The following is a 13,294-nucleotide window of genomic DNA, read 5'->3' as shown; positions in this document are numbered from 1 at the left end:
TGCAAAGTAATTCTTCAACATGTCTGCCATTTCCTTACTTTTATTGACAATATCATCAATATCAGTTTTCAAGGGGCCCACAATGCTCAAACCACCCTCTTCTTCTTAAGATAATTGTAAACAAAGTGTTGAATTTGATATCCCTTGCAAGTTTATTTTCATGCTCCCTTTTTGTAGCTCCTACTATCTGTTTTGTCATTTTTTGCTGTTCTTTGTATCTTTCCCATTTGCCAGAATCTGTGCTATTCGTCACATTTTTCTATGCTTTTTCTTTTAGTTTATGTTGTCTCTTGCCTCTTTACTCCGCTTTTCAAGAAAGGAGGTAGAGAGAAAACATGAAACTCCAGGCCAGTTAGCCTAAGATCAGTCATTGGGAAGATGCTGGAAACTATTATTAAGGAAGTCTTAACATTGCACTTGGAAAAGCATCGTATGATTAGAACAAGTCAGCATGGTTTCAGAGTCATAGAGAGATACAGCAGTGAAACAGGCCCTTCGGCCCACCGAGTCTGTGCTGACCATCAACCACCCATTTATACGAATCCTACATTCATTCCATATTCCCACTTTCCCTCAATTCTTCTACCACCTACCTACACTAGGGGCAATTTACAATGGCCAATTTACCTATCAACCTGCAAGTCTTTGGCTGTGGGAGGAAACCGGAGCACCCAGCGAAAACCCACGCGGTCACAGGGAGAACTTGCAAACTCCGCACAGGCGGTACCCAGAACCAAACCCTGGTCGCTGGAGCTGTGAGGCTGCGGTGCTAACCACTGCGCCACTCTTTTACTAACAGGAGATCCTGTTTGACAAATTTATTCGCGATTTTTGAGGACATAACTAGTAGGGTAGATAAAGGGGAACCTGTAGATGTGGTATATCTGGATTTTCAAGAGGCATTCGATATGGTACCACATAAAAGATTAATTGGCAAGATAAGGGCTCATGGTTGTGGGGATAATATATTCGGGTGGTTAGAGGATTGGTTAACAGACAGAAAGCAGAGAGTGAGCATAAATGGGGCTTTTTCAAGTTGGCAGGCAGTGAATAGTGGGGTGCCGCAAGGATCAGTGCTGGGGCCTCAGCTATTTACACTCTATATTAATGACTTGGATGAAGAGACAGAGAGTAATGTATCTAAGTTTACTGATGATACAAAGCTCGGTGGAAAGGTAAGCTGTGGGGAGGATATAGAGAGGCTACAAAGAGATATAGACAGGGTAAGTGAGTGGACAACAAGATGGCAAATGGAGTATAATGTAGGGGAGTGTGAAGTTGTTCACTTTAGTCGTAAAAATAGAAAAACAGAATATTTTTTAAAAGGTGTGAAACTGGTAAGTGTTGATGTTCAGAGAGACTTGGGGGAACTCGTACAAGGAACGCACAAAGTTAACATGCAAGTGCAGCAGGCTATTAGGAAGGCAAATGGCATGTTGGCCTTTATTGCAAGGGGATTGGAGTACAGGAATAAAGAAGTCTTAATAAAATTGTACAGGGCTTTAGTGAACCGCACCTGGAATACTGTGTGCAGTTTTGGTCTCCACATTTAAGAAAGGATATTCTTGCACTGGAGGCAGTGCAGGGAAGATTTACTAAATTGGTCCCTGGGATGAGGAGTTGTCCTATGAGAGGCTGAGTAAATTGGGCCTATATTCTCTGGAGTTTAGAAGAATGAGAGGCGATCTAATTGATACATACAAGATTCTGAAAGGGTTTGATGGGATAGAAGCTGAGAGATTGTTCCCACTGGTCAGAGAATTTAGAACACGGGGACACAGTCTCAGGATAAGGGGCCAATCATTCAGGACTGAGATGAGGAGAAATTACTTCACTCAAAGGGTTGTGAATCTTTGGAATTCTCTACCCCAGAGGGTTGTGGATCCTCCATCATTGAGTACATTTAAGGCTGGGATAGATAGATTTTTGGCCTCGCAGGGAATCAAGGGATATGGGGAGTGGGCGGGAAAGTGGAATTGAAGCCCAGGATCAGCCATGATTGTATTGAATGGTGGAGCAGGCTCGATGGACGGTATGGTCTACACCTGCTCCTATTTCTTATGTTCTTGTGCTCTTTAGTTGTCTATGTCTGTCTGTGTTTTGTTAATTGGAGCTCTTGCTTCTTTGGGGTATAAACTGGTTCTGTATCACATCATATTCCTTTTTTGAACACCTTCCGTCATTTTATCCATCAACAGATTTTCCTAGTTTACTGTGAACTGTCTCTGTCTCATCTCATTGAAGTCAACATTACCTAAAATTAGAGTCTTAGCTGTTTTGTGTTTCTCTCTTTCAAACTCTTGAACTTGATCATATGATGTTCGCGTGTAGATAAATGTTCACCCACCATTGGAGTGTTAACTAAATCTGGCTCATTCCCTCATTGCTAAATCTAATCTGGCATGCCCCTCAATGGGCAGAATGCCTCTTTCTGTACCCTAATGACTCTACAACCTCATGACCCTTGTTGGTTCTAGGAACATTGTCCTGAACATGTATTACCTTTCTAAAATGTGCGAGCCTCCTTATCCCAATTGATATGGAAGGTTAAAATTCCCCATTAAAATAACTCTGCCTTTATTACATGCTTGTCTAATTTCTGTAGTGGAGTAGGAGGGAAGGCTATCGACTCCTGGGACGCTGGACCCGGTTCTATCTGGGACCCGTTCGGTATGGGACCTGTGTAGGCCGAACGGGTTGCAATTCAACAGAGCCAGTGTTCTATTCCAGAAAGATAGTTGGTGAAGGATGATACTGGAGCCAATCTTTATTCAGTCTTATATTTATTTAGAGTTAAGCCATACATGCATACACCTCCCAACTCAACCACCCCACAATTTCAATAAGTGTCTCTTTATATGTGTTCAAGTGAAACCTCAGTTAATGTCCCGTTCCCCCACTCATTCCCGGAAGTCCTGCAATTTTATTCCCTTCAAATGCCCATCCAGTTTCCTTTTGAAATCATTGTCTCTACTTCCACCACCCTCATGAACAGCGGGTTCCAGGTTATTACCACCCGTGATGTAAAAAAAATTCCTCCTCTTATTCTCCCTACATTTCTTTCCCAAAACCTTCAATCTGTGTCCCCTAGTTCCTGTACCATTTGTGAATGGAAACAGCTTTTTTTTGTCTACTTTATCTAAACCTGTCATAATCTTGTACACCTCCATCCAATCTCCCCTCAATCTCCTTTGCTGCAAGGAGAACAACCTCAACTTCTTCCACCTAACCTTAGAGCTGAAATCTCTCATTCCGAGAGCCATTCTGGTAAATTTCCTTTGCACCCTCTCAAGGACCCTCCCTTCCTTCCTGAAGTCTGGTGACCAGACCTGGACACAGTATTCCAGTGGGGCCTAAACAGAGCTTTATAAAGGTTCAGCATAACTTCCCTGTTTCTGAAGTGTGGTAGAATCAAAGGAATGACAATTTCAGCTGGTGCATTCCAGATCCAAATCACTCACTGCATAAAAATGTTTTGCCTCATGTTGCCTTCTGGTTCTTTTTGCAAGCACCTAAAATTTGTCATCTTTCGTTCTCGACCCTTCCACAAATGGGAGCAGTATCTCTCTATCTACTCTGTCTAGATGCCGAATGATTTTGAACACTCCTCTCAACCTTCTCTTCAAGGAAAACAACTGCAGCTTCTTCAATTTACTCAGAAAACTGAAGTCCCTCACAGCTGTGTTACGACTGAGGTGGGAGGAATGCATTGTCTTTTCCAGCTCCATTTCTCCACAGGTCAAAACAAATATTTAAATATTTAACCAGTTACTAATCATAGACCCTGCTCTTTATCCCAGAATAAGATACATCAACCAGGTATCTTTAGTAAACAACAAAATTGTCAGTTTATTATAAAACAGGTCTTCTGGTTCACTAATGTCCTTTGGGGAAGGAAATCTGCTGTCCTTACCTGGTCTGGCCTACATGTGACTCCAGACTCACAGCAATGTGGTTAACTCTTACATGCCCTCTGAAATGGCCCAGCAAGCCACTCAGTTGTATCTAACCGCTACGAAGTTAATAAAAAGGAATGAAACCGGACGGACCACCCGGCATCGACCTAGACACCGGGAATGACAACGGCAAACCCAGCCCTGTCGACCCTGCAAAGTCCTCCTTACTAACAACTGGGGGCTTGTGTCAAAGTTGGAAGAGCTGTCCCACAGACCAGTCAAGCAACAGCCTGACATAGTCATACTCACGGAATCATACCTTACAGACAATGTCCCAGACACTGCCATCACCAGCCCCGGGTATGTCCTGTCCCACAGGCAGGACAGACCCAGCAGAGGTGGTGGCACAGTGGTATACAGTAGGGAGGGAGTTGCCCTGGGAGTCCTCAACATCAACTCTGGACCCCATGAAGTCTCATGGCATCCGGTCAAACATGGGCAAGGTAACCTCCTACTGATGACCACCTACCGCCCTCCCTCAGCTGATGAGTCAGTACTCCTCCATGTTGAACACCACTTGGAGGAAGCACTGAGGGTGGCAAGGGCACAGAATGTACTCTGGGTGGGGGACTTCAATCTTCATCACCAAGAGTGGCTCGGTAGCACCACTAAAGCCTGAGTCCTCAAAGACACAGCTGCTAGACTGGGTCTGCGGCAGGTGGTGGGGGAACCAAAAAGAGGGAAAAACGTACTTGACCTCGTCCTCACCAATCTGCCTGCCACAGATGCTTCTGTCCATGACTGTATTGGTAGGAGTGACCACCGCACAGTCCTTGTGGAGATTAAGTCCAGCTTTCACATTGAGGATACCGTCCATCGTGTTGTGTGGCACTATCACCGTGCTAAATGGGATAGATTTCGATCAGAGCTAGCAATGCAAAACTGGGCATCCATGAGGCGCTGTGGGCCATCAGCAGCAGCAGAATTGTACTCAACCACAATCTGTAACCGCATGGCCTAGCATATCCCCCCACTCTACCATTACCATCAAGCCAGGAGACCAACCCTGGTTCAATGAAGAGTGCAGGAGGGCATGCCAGGAGCAGCACCAGGCATACCACAAAATGAGGTGTCAACCTGGTGAAGCTACAACACAGGACTATCTGCATGCCAAACTGCGTAAGCAGCATGCGATAGACAGAGCTAAGCAATCCCATAACCAACGGATCAGATCTAAGCACTGCAGTCCTGCCACATCCAGTCGTGAATGGTGGTGGACAATTAAACAACTAACTGGAGGAGGTTGCTCCACAAATATCCCCATCCTCAATGATGGGGGAGCCCAGCACATCAGTGCAAAAGATAAGGCTGAAGCATTTGCAACAATCTTCAGCCGGAAGTGCCGAGTTGATGATCCATCTCGGCCTCCTCCTGAAGTGCCCAGAATCACAGATGCCAGACTTCAGCCAATTTGATTCACTCCGTGTGATATCAAGAAACGACTGAAAGCATTGGATACTGCAAAAGCTATGGGTCCTGACAATATTCTGGCAATAGTACTGAAGACCTGTGCCCCAGAACTTGCCGCGCCCCTAGCCAAGCTGTTCCAGTACAGCTACAATACTGGCATCTATCCGGCAATGTGGAAAATTGCCCAGGTATGTCCTGTACACAAAAAGCAGGACAAGTCCAACCCGACCAATTACCGCCCCATCAGCCTACTCTCAATCATCAGTAAAGTGATGGAAGGTGTCATCAACAGTGCCATCAAGCGGCACTTGCTTAGCAATAACCTGCTCCGTGGCCCTCAGTTTGGGTTCTGCCAGGACCACTCAGCTCCTGACCTCATTACAGCCTTGGTTTAAACATGGACAAAAGAGCTGAACTCAAGAGGTGAGGTGAGAGTGACTGCCCTTGACATCATGGCAGCATTTGATCGAGTATGGCATCAAGGAGCCCTAGCAAAACTGAGGTCAATGAGAATCCGGCGGAAAACCCTCCCCTGGCTGGAGTCATACCTAGTGCAAAGGAAGATGGTGGTGATTGTTGGAGGTCAATCATCTGAGCTCCAGGACATCACTGCAGGAGTTCCTCAGGGTAGTGTCCTAGGCCCAACCATCTTCAGCTGCTTCATCAATGACCTTCCTTCAATCATAAATTCAGAAGTGGGGATGTTCACTGATGATTGCACAATGTTCAGCACCATTCGTGACTCCTCAGATACTGAAGCACTCTGTGTAGAAATGCAGCAAGACCTGGACAATATCCAGGCTTGGGCTGATAAGTGGCAAGTAACATTCGTGCCACACAAGTGCCAGGAAATGACCATCTCCAACAAGAGAGAATCTAACCATCTCCCCTTGACATTCAATGGCATTACCATCGCTGAATCCCCCACTATCCACATCCTAGGGGCAAGAAACTGAACTGGAGTAGCCATATAAATACCTTGGCTACAAGAGCAGGTCAGAGGCTAGGAATCCTGAGGCGAGTAACTCACTTCCTGACTCCCCAAATCCTGTCCACCATCTACAAGGCACAAGTCAGGAGTGTGATGGAATACTCTTCACTGGATGGGTGCAGCTTCAACAACACTCAAGAAGCTCGACACCATCCAGGACAAAGCAGCTGCTTGATTGGCACCCCATCTACAAACATTCACTCCGTCCACCACCGACGCACAGTGGCAGCAGTGTGTACCATCTGCAAGAATATTGTGTTCAATTCTGGTCGCCTCATTAGAGAAAGGATGTGGAAGCTTTAGAAAGGGTGCAGAGGAGATTTACCAGGATGCTGCCTGGACTGGAGGGCATGTCTTACGAAGAAAGATTGAGGGAGCTAGGGCTTTTCTCACTGGAGCGAAGAAGGATGAGAGGTAACTTGACAGAGGTGTACAAGATGATGAGAGGCATAGATAGAGTGGATAGCCAGAGACTTTTTCCCAGGGTGGAAAGGGCTATCACCAGGGGGCATAATTTTAAGGTGATTGGAGGAAGGTTTCGGGGAGATGTCAGAGGTAGGTTCTTTACACAGAGAGTGGTGGGTGCGTGGAATGCGCTACCAGCGGTGGTAGTAGAAGCAGATACATTAGGGGCATTTAAGCGACTCTTGGATAGGTAAGTGCAGCAGCTTTTTCGGGAGCAGCGTGTGAGCGAGTGAGCAGCTGGGAAAGTCCGTTTGAAAGTAAATTTAATTTCCTTTTGTTTTTCGGCGGAGGCCAGGGGGCTGCTGGGTAAGTAAAACACTATATATTTGGGCGGTTTAAAATAACTTTCCTTTCAGTGCAGCAGCTTTTTCGGGAGCAGCGTGTGAGCGAGTGAGCAGCTGGGAAAGTCCGTTTGAAAGTAAATTTAATTTCCTTTTGTTTTTCGGCGGAGGCCAGGGGGCTGCTGGGTAAGTAAAACACTATATATTTGGGCGGTTTAAAATAACTTTCCTTTCAGTGCAGCAGCTTTTTCGGGAGCAGCGTGTGAGCGAGTGAGCAGCTGGGAAAGTCCGTTTGAAAGTAAATTTAATTTCCTTTTGTTTTTCGGCGGAGGCCAGGGGGCTGCTGGGTAAGTAAAACACTATATATTTGGGCGGTTTAAAATAACTTTCCTTTCAGTGCAGCAGCTTTTTCGGGAGCAGCGCGTGAGCGAGTGAGCAGCTGGGAAAGTCCGTTTGAAAGTAAATTTAATTTCCTTTTGTTTTTCGGCGGAGGCCAGGGGGCTGCTGGGTAAGTAAAACACTATATATTTGGGCGGTTTCTGAACCCGAGACACCACACTTGTAGTGTCTCCCACCCGCCCTCCTCCTCTAACCAAAAAAAAGGACTCGGTGGGGTGTTTATAAGGTAAGGCTTTTTCGATTTCTCTGGTTTTATTGTGATTGGTAAAAACTTTTCGTTCCTTTTTCATTTAACTAAGTTAAGCTGAAGATTAAAAATGGCAGGAGATCGCAGACCCGTGACATGATCCTCTTGCTCAATGTGGGAGCTCAGGGACATGGCTGATGACCCTGACTCCTTCACGTGCAGGAAGTGTGTCCAACTGCAGCTCTTGTTAGACCGCATGACGGCTCTCGAGCTGCGGATGGACTCACTTTGGAGCATGCGCGATGCTGAGGAGGTCGTGGATAGCACGTTTAGTGAATTGGTCACACCGCAGATTAGGATTGCTGAGGGAGAAAGGGAATGGGTGACCAAAAGGCAGAGAAAGAGCAGGAAGGCAGCGCAGGAGTCCCCTGCGGTCATCTCCCTCCAAAACAAGTATACCGTTTTGGATACTGTTGAGGGAGATGGCTCACCAGGGGAAGGCAGCAGTAGCCAGGTCCATGGCACCGTGGCTGGCTCTGCTGTTCCGAAGGGCGGGAAAAAGAGTGGAAGGGCTATAGTCGTAGGGGATTCGATTGTAAGGGGAGTAGATAGGCGGTTCTGTGGTCGAAAACGAGGCTCCCGAATGGTATGTTGCCTCCCAGGTGCACGGGTCAGGGACGTCTCAGATCGGCTGCAGAACATTCTAAAGGGGGAGGGTGAACAGCCAGTTGTCATTGTGCACATAGGCACTAATGATATAGGTAAAAAACGGGATGAGGTCCTACAAGCAGAGTTTAGGGAGTTAGGAGCCAAGTTAAAAAGTAGGACCTCAGAGGTAATAATCTCAGGATTACTACCAGTGCCACGTGATAGTCAGAGTAAAAATGAAAGAATAGTCAGGATGAATGCGTGGCTTGAGAGATGGTGCAGGAGGGAGGGGTTCATATTTTTGGGACATTGGGACCGGTTCTGGGGGAGGTGGGACTATTACAAATTGGACGGTCTACACCTGGGCCGGACTGGAACCAATGTCCTTGGAGGTGCTTTTGCTAACGCTGTTGGGGAGGGTTTAAACTAATGTGGCAGGGGGATGGGAACCAATTGAGGTCAGTGGACAGTAAGGAGGTAGTAACAAAAGCCTGTAAGGAACTAGATAATGAAGTCAGTGTGACTAAGGGGAAGAGCAGGCAGGGAGCAGATGATGAATATAAAGGGACTGGTGGTCTGAGGTGCATTTGTTTTAATGCAAGAAGTGTAGTAGGTAAGGCAGATGAACTTAGGGCTTGGATTAGTACCTGGGAGTATGATGTTATTGCTATTACTGAGACTTGGTTGAGGGAAGGGCATGATTGGCAACTAAATATCCCAGGATATCGATGCTTCAGGCGGGATAGAGAGGGAGGTAAAAGGGGTGGAGGAGTTGCATTACTGGTCAAAGAGGATATCACAGCTGTGCTGAAGGAGGGCACTATGGAGGACTCGAGCAGTGAGGCAATATGGACAGAACTCAGAAATAGGAAGGGTGCGGTAACAATGTTGGGGCTGTACTACAGGCCTCCCAACAGCGAGCGTGAGATAGAGGTACAAATATGTAAACAGATTATGGAAAGATGTAGGAGCAACAGGGTGGTGGTGATAGGAGATTTTAATTTTCCCAACATTGACTGGGATTCGCTTAGTGTTAGAGGTCCAGATGGAGCAGAATTTGTAAGGAGCATCCAGGAGGGTTTTCTAGAGCAGTATGTAAATAGTCCAACTCGGGAAGGGGCCATACTGGACCTGGTGTTGGGGAATGAGCCCGGCCAGGTTGTTGAAGTTTCAGTAGGGGACTACTTTGGGAATAGTGATCACAATTCCGTAAGCTTTAAAATACTCATGGACAAAGACGAGAGTGGTCCAAAAGGGAGAGTGCTAAATTGGGGGAAGGCCAACTACACCAAAATTCGGCAGGAGCTGGGAAATGTAGATTGGGAGCAGCTGTTTGAAGGTAAATCCACATGTGATATGTGGGAGGCTTTTAAAGAGAGGTTGATTAGCGTGCAGGAGAGACATGTTCCTGTGAAAATGAGGGATAGAAATGGCAAGATTAGGGAACCATGGATGACAGGTGAAATTGTGAGACTAGCTAAGAGGAAAAAGGAAGCATACATAAGGTCTAGGCGGCTGATGAAAGACGAAGCTTTGAAAGAATATCGGGAATGTAGGACCAATCTGAAACGAGGAATTAAGAGGGCTAAAAGGGGTCATGAAATATCTTTAGCAAACAGGGTTAAGGAAAATCCCAAAGCCTTTTATTCATATATAAGGAGAAAGAGGGTAACTAGAGAAAGGATTGGCCCACTAAAGGACAAAGGAGGAATGTTATGCGTGGACTCAGAGAAAATGGGTGAGATTCTAAACGAGTACTTTGCATCGGTATTCACCGAGGAGAGGGACATGACGGATGTTGAGGTTAGGAACAGATGTTTGATTACTCTAGGTCAAGTCGGCATAAGGAGGGAGGAAGTGTTGGGTATTCTAAAGGGCATTAAGGTGGACAAGTCCCCAGGTCCGGATGGGATCTATCCCAGGTTACTGAGGGAAGCGAGAGAGGAAATAGCTGGGGCCTTAACAGATATCTTTGCAGCATCCTTAAACACGGGTGAGGTCCCGGAGGACTGGAGAATTGCTAATGTTGTCCCCTTGTTTAAGAAGGGTAGCAGGGATAATCCAGGTAATAATAGACCGGTGAGCCTGACGTCAGTGGTAGGGAAGCTGCTGGAGAAGATACTGAGGGATAGGATCTATTCCCATTTGGAAGAAAATGGGCTTATCAGTGATAGGCAACATGGTTTTGTGCAGGGAAGGTCATGTCTTACCAACTTAATAGAATTCTTTGAGGAAGTGACAAAGTTGATTGATGAGGGAAGGGCTGTCGATGTCATATACATGGACTTCAGTAAGGCGTTTGATAAGGTTCCCCATGGCAGGCTGATGGAGAAAGTGAAGGCGCTTGGGGTCCAAGGTGTACTAGCTAGATGGATAAAGAACTGGCTGGGCAACAGGAGACAGAGAGTAGCAGTAGAAGGGAGTTTCTCAAAATGGAGACGTGTGACCAGTGGTGTTCCACAGGGATCCGTGCTGGGACCACTGTTGTTTGTGATATACATTAATGATTTGGAGGAAAGTATAGGTGGACTGATTAGCAAATTTGCAGACGACACTAAGATTGGTGGAGTAGCAGATAGTGAAGGGGACTGTCAGAGAATACAGCAGAATATAGATAGATTGGAGAGTTGGGCAGAGAAATGGCAGATGGAGTTCAATCAGGGCAAATGCGAGGTGATGCATTTTGGAAGATCCAATTCAAGAGTGAACTATACAGTAAATGGAAAAGTCCTGGGGAAAATTGATGTCCAGAGAGATTTGGGTGTTCAGGTCCACTGTTCCCTGAAGGTGGCAACGCAGGTAAATAGAGTGGTCAAGAAGGCATACGGCATGCTTTCCTTCATCGGACGGGGCATTGAGTACAAGAGTTGGCAGGTCATGTTACAGTTGTATAGGACTTTGGTTCGGCCACATTTGGAATACTGCGTACAGTTCTGGTCGCCACATTATCAAAAGGATGTGGATGCTTTGGAGAGGGTGCAGAGGAGGTTCACCAGGATGTTGCCTGGTATGGAGGGCTCTAGCTATGAAGAGAGGTTGAGCAGATTAGGATTATTTTCATTAGAAAGACGGAGGTTGAGGGGGGACCTGATTGAGGTGTACAAAATCATGAGAGGTATAGACAGGGTGGATAGCAAGAGGCTTTTTCCCAGAGTGGGGGTTTCAATTACTAGAGGACACGAGTTCAAAGTGAAAGGGGAAAAGTTTAGGGGGGATATGCGTGGAAAGTTCTTTACGCAGAGGGTGGTGGGCACCTGGAACGCATTGCCAGCGGAGGTGGTAGATGCGGGCACGATGGAGTCTTTTAAGATGTATCTAGACAGATACATGAATGGGCAGGAAGAAAAGAGATACAGAACCTTAGAAAATAGGCGACATGTTTAGAGAGAGGATCTGGATCGGCGCAGGCTTGGAGGGCCGAAGGGCCTGTTCCTGTGCTGTAATTATCTTTGTTCTTTGTTCTTTGTACATGGATGATAGTAGAATGAAGGGTAGGTAGTTAGTTTGATCTTAGAGTAGGTTAAAGGGTTGGCACAACATCATGGGCCGAATGGCCTGTACTGTGCTGTACTGTTCTATGTTCTATGTTCTAAGATGCACTGCAGCAACTCACCAAGGCTGCTCAGGTAGCACCTTCCAAACCTGCAACGTCCACCACCTAGAAGGACAAGGGCAGCAGTTGCATGGGAACACCACCACCTGCAAGTTCCCCTCCAAGCCACACACCATCCTGACTTGAAACTATATCGCCGTTCCTTCACTGTCGCTGGGTTAAAATCCTTCCTTCCTAACAGCACTGTGGGTATACCTTCCCCACATGGACTGCAGCCGTTCAAGAAGGCAGCTCACCACCACCTTCTCATGGGTTCTTAGGGAGGGCAATAAATGCAGGTCTCGCCAGCGATGCCTACACCCAGGAACGAATAAACAAAAACAGTAATGAAGCAAAGCCTAAACATACAGATTGAAATACAAAGTTCCCTTTTTACCTTAGCCCCTCACGTGCACACACACACAAACAATGGTTAACCGAAAAAATAGAGATTTACTCTTTAGAGCTCGATTACAAAAAAAAAAGACCAAAAAGAATACTTTGGCCAAATACTTGTCAATTCTTGAAGAAAGAAGAGAAGATATGGAAAAATGTCAGCCGTCCTTTTGTTTTGGTTTTGTGTCCCAAATATGCGTAGACGGCTGTCACTGGCATCTTACTCGAACAGTTCTTTTCAAGCGACGTTGAGGATCAGCTTGGCAGGTTTTTCTGGAGAAATCTGGCAACAGTTGCAGTCTGTTTCTTACAGTTGCCTCTAAGAGCTTTTCAAAGAGATGAGAAAACTGGCAGGCTTTTCAAAGGGCTGGAAAGGTCGCAGTTGGGGTTTGTCCTTGGTAGGTTGATTCTTTAACTCCTTTTCAAACCATTGTCCATATCCCAACTGCCTTTCAAAGCGAAACCAAAAGCATCTCAGGTGTCCAGCCTCCTGACCCCGATGAATCTAAACCTGTCACTTCTCTGTAAGTCAATAAAACGGTATGTTAATTGTGTGTTGTTACCGTTTTGCCTTTTTTCCATGACCTTCTGGTCAGTTGTTCTCTGTGACCCTCTGTGATAACAACACCTTTCCTTTTGTTATCTCTTGCCCCACCCCCGCTTTATTTGATGAAAACCTTTCACATTTCTAACCTTTGCCAGTTCTGATGAAAGGTCACAGACCTGAAACGTTAACTCTGCTTCTCTCTCCACAGATGCTGCCAGACCTGCTGAGTATTTCCAGCTTTTCTTGCCTTCCAGTAACTGTTGTTTACAAGCTAAGTCCAAAAGACCTTCTGATGACCTCTTTTTAAAAATACACAGATTCCAGCATCTAGGGAATCGTTTTTCCAGTTTTAAAACACAAATATTCATAATTTAACAAAAAAAAGAGCACTTGTAACACCTGGAATCATGCTCGTAAATCTT

This window comes from Heterodontus francisci, chromosome 1 (genome assembly GCF_036365525.1).
Source record: "Heterodontus francisci isolate sHetFra1 chromosome 1, sHetFra1.hap1, whole genome shotgun sequence".
Lineage (NCBI taxonomy): Eukaryota > Metazoa > Chordata > Chondrichthyes > Heterodontiformes > Heterodontidae > Heterodontus > Heterodontus francisci.
Note: the sequence above shows the minus strand (reverse complement) of the source record.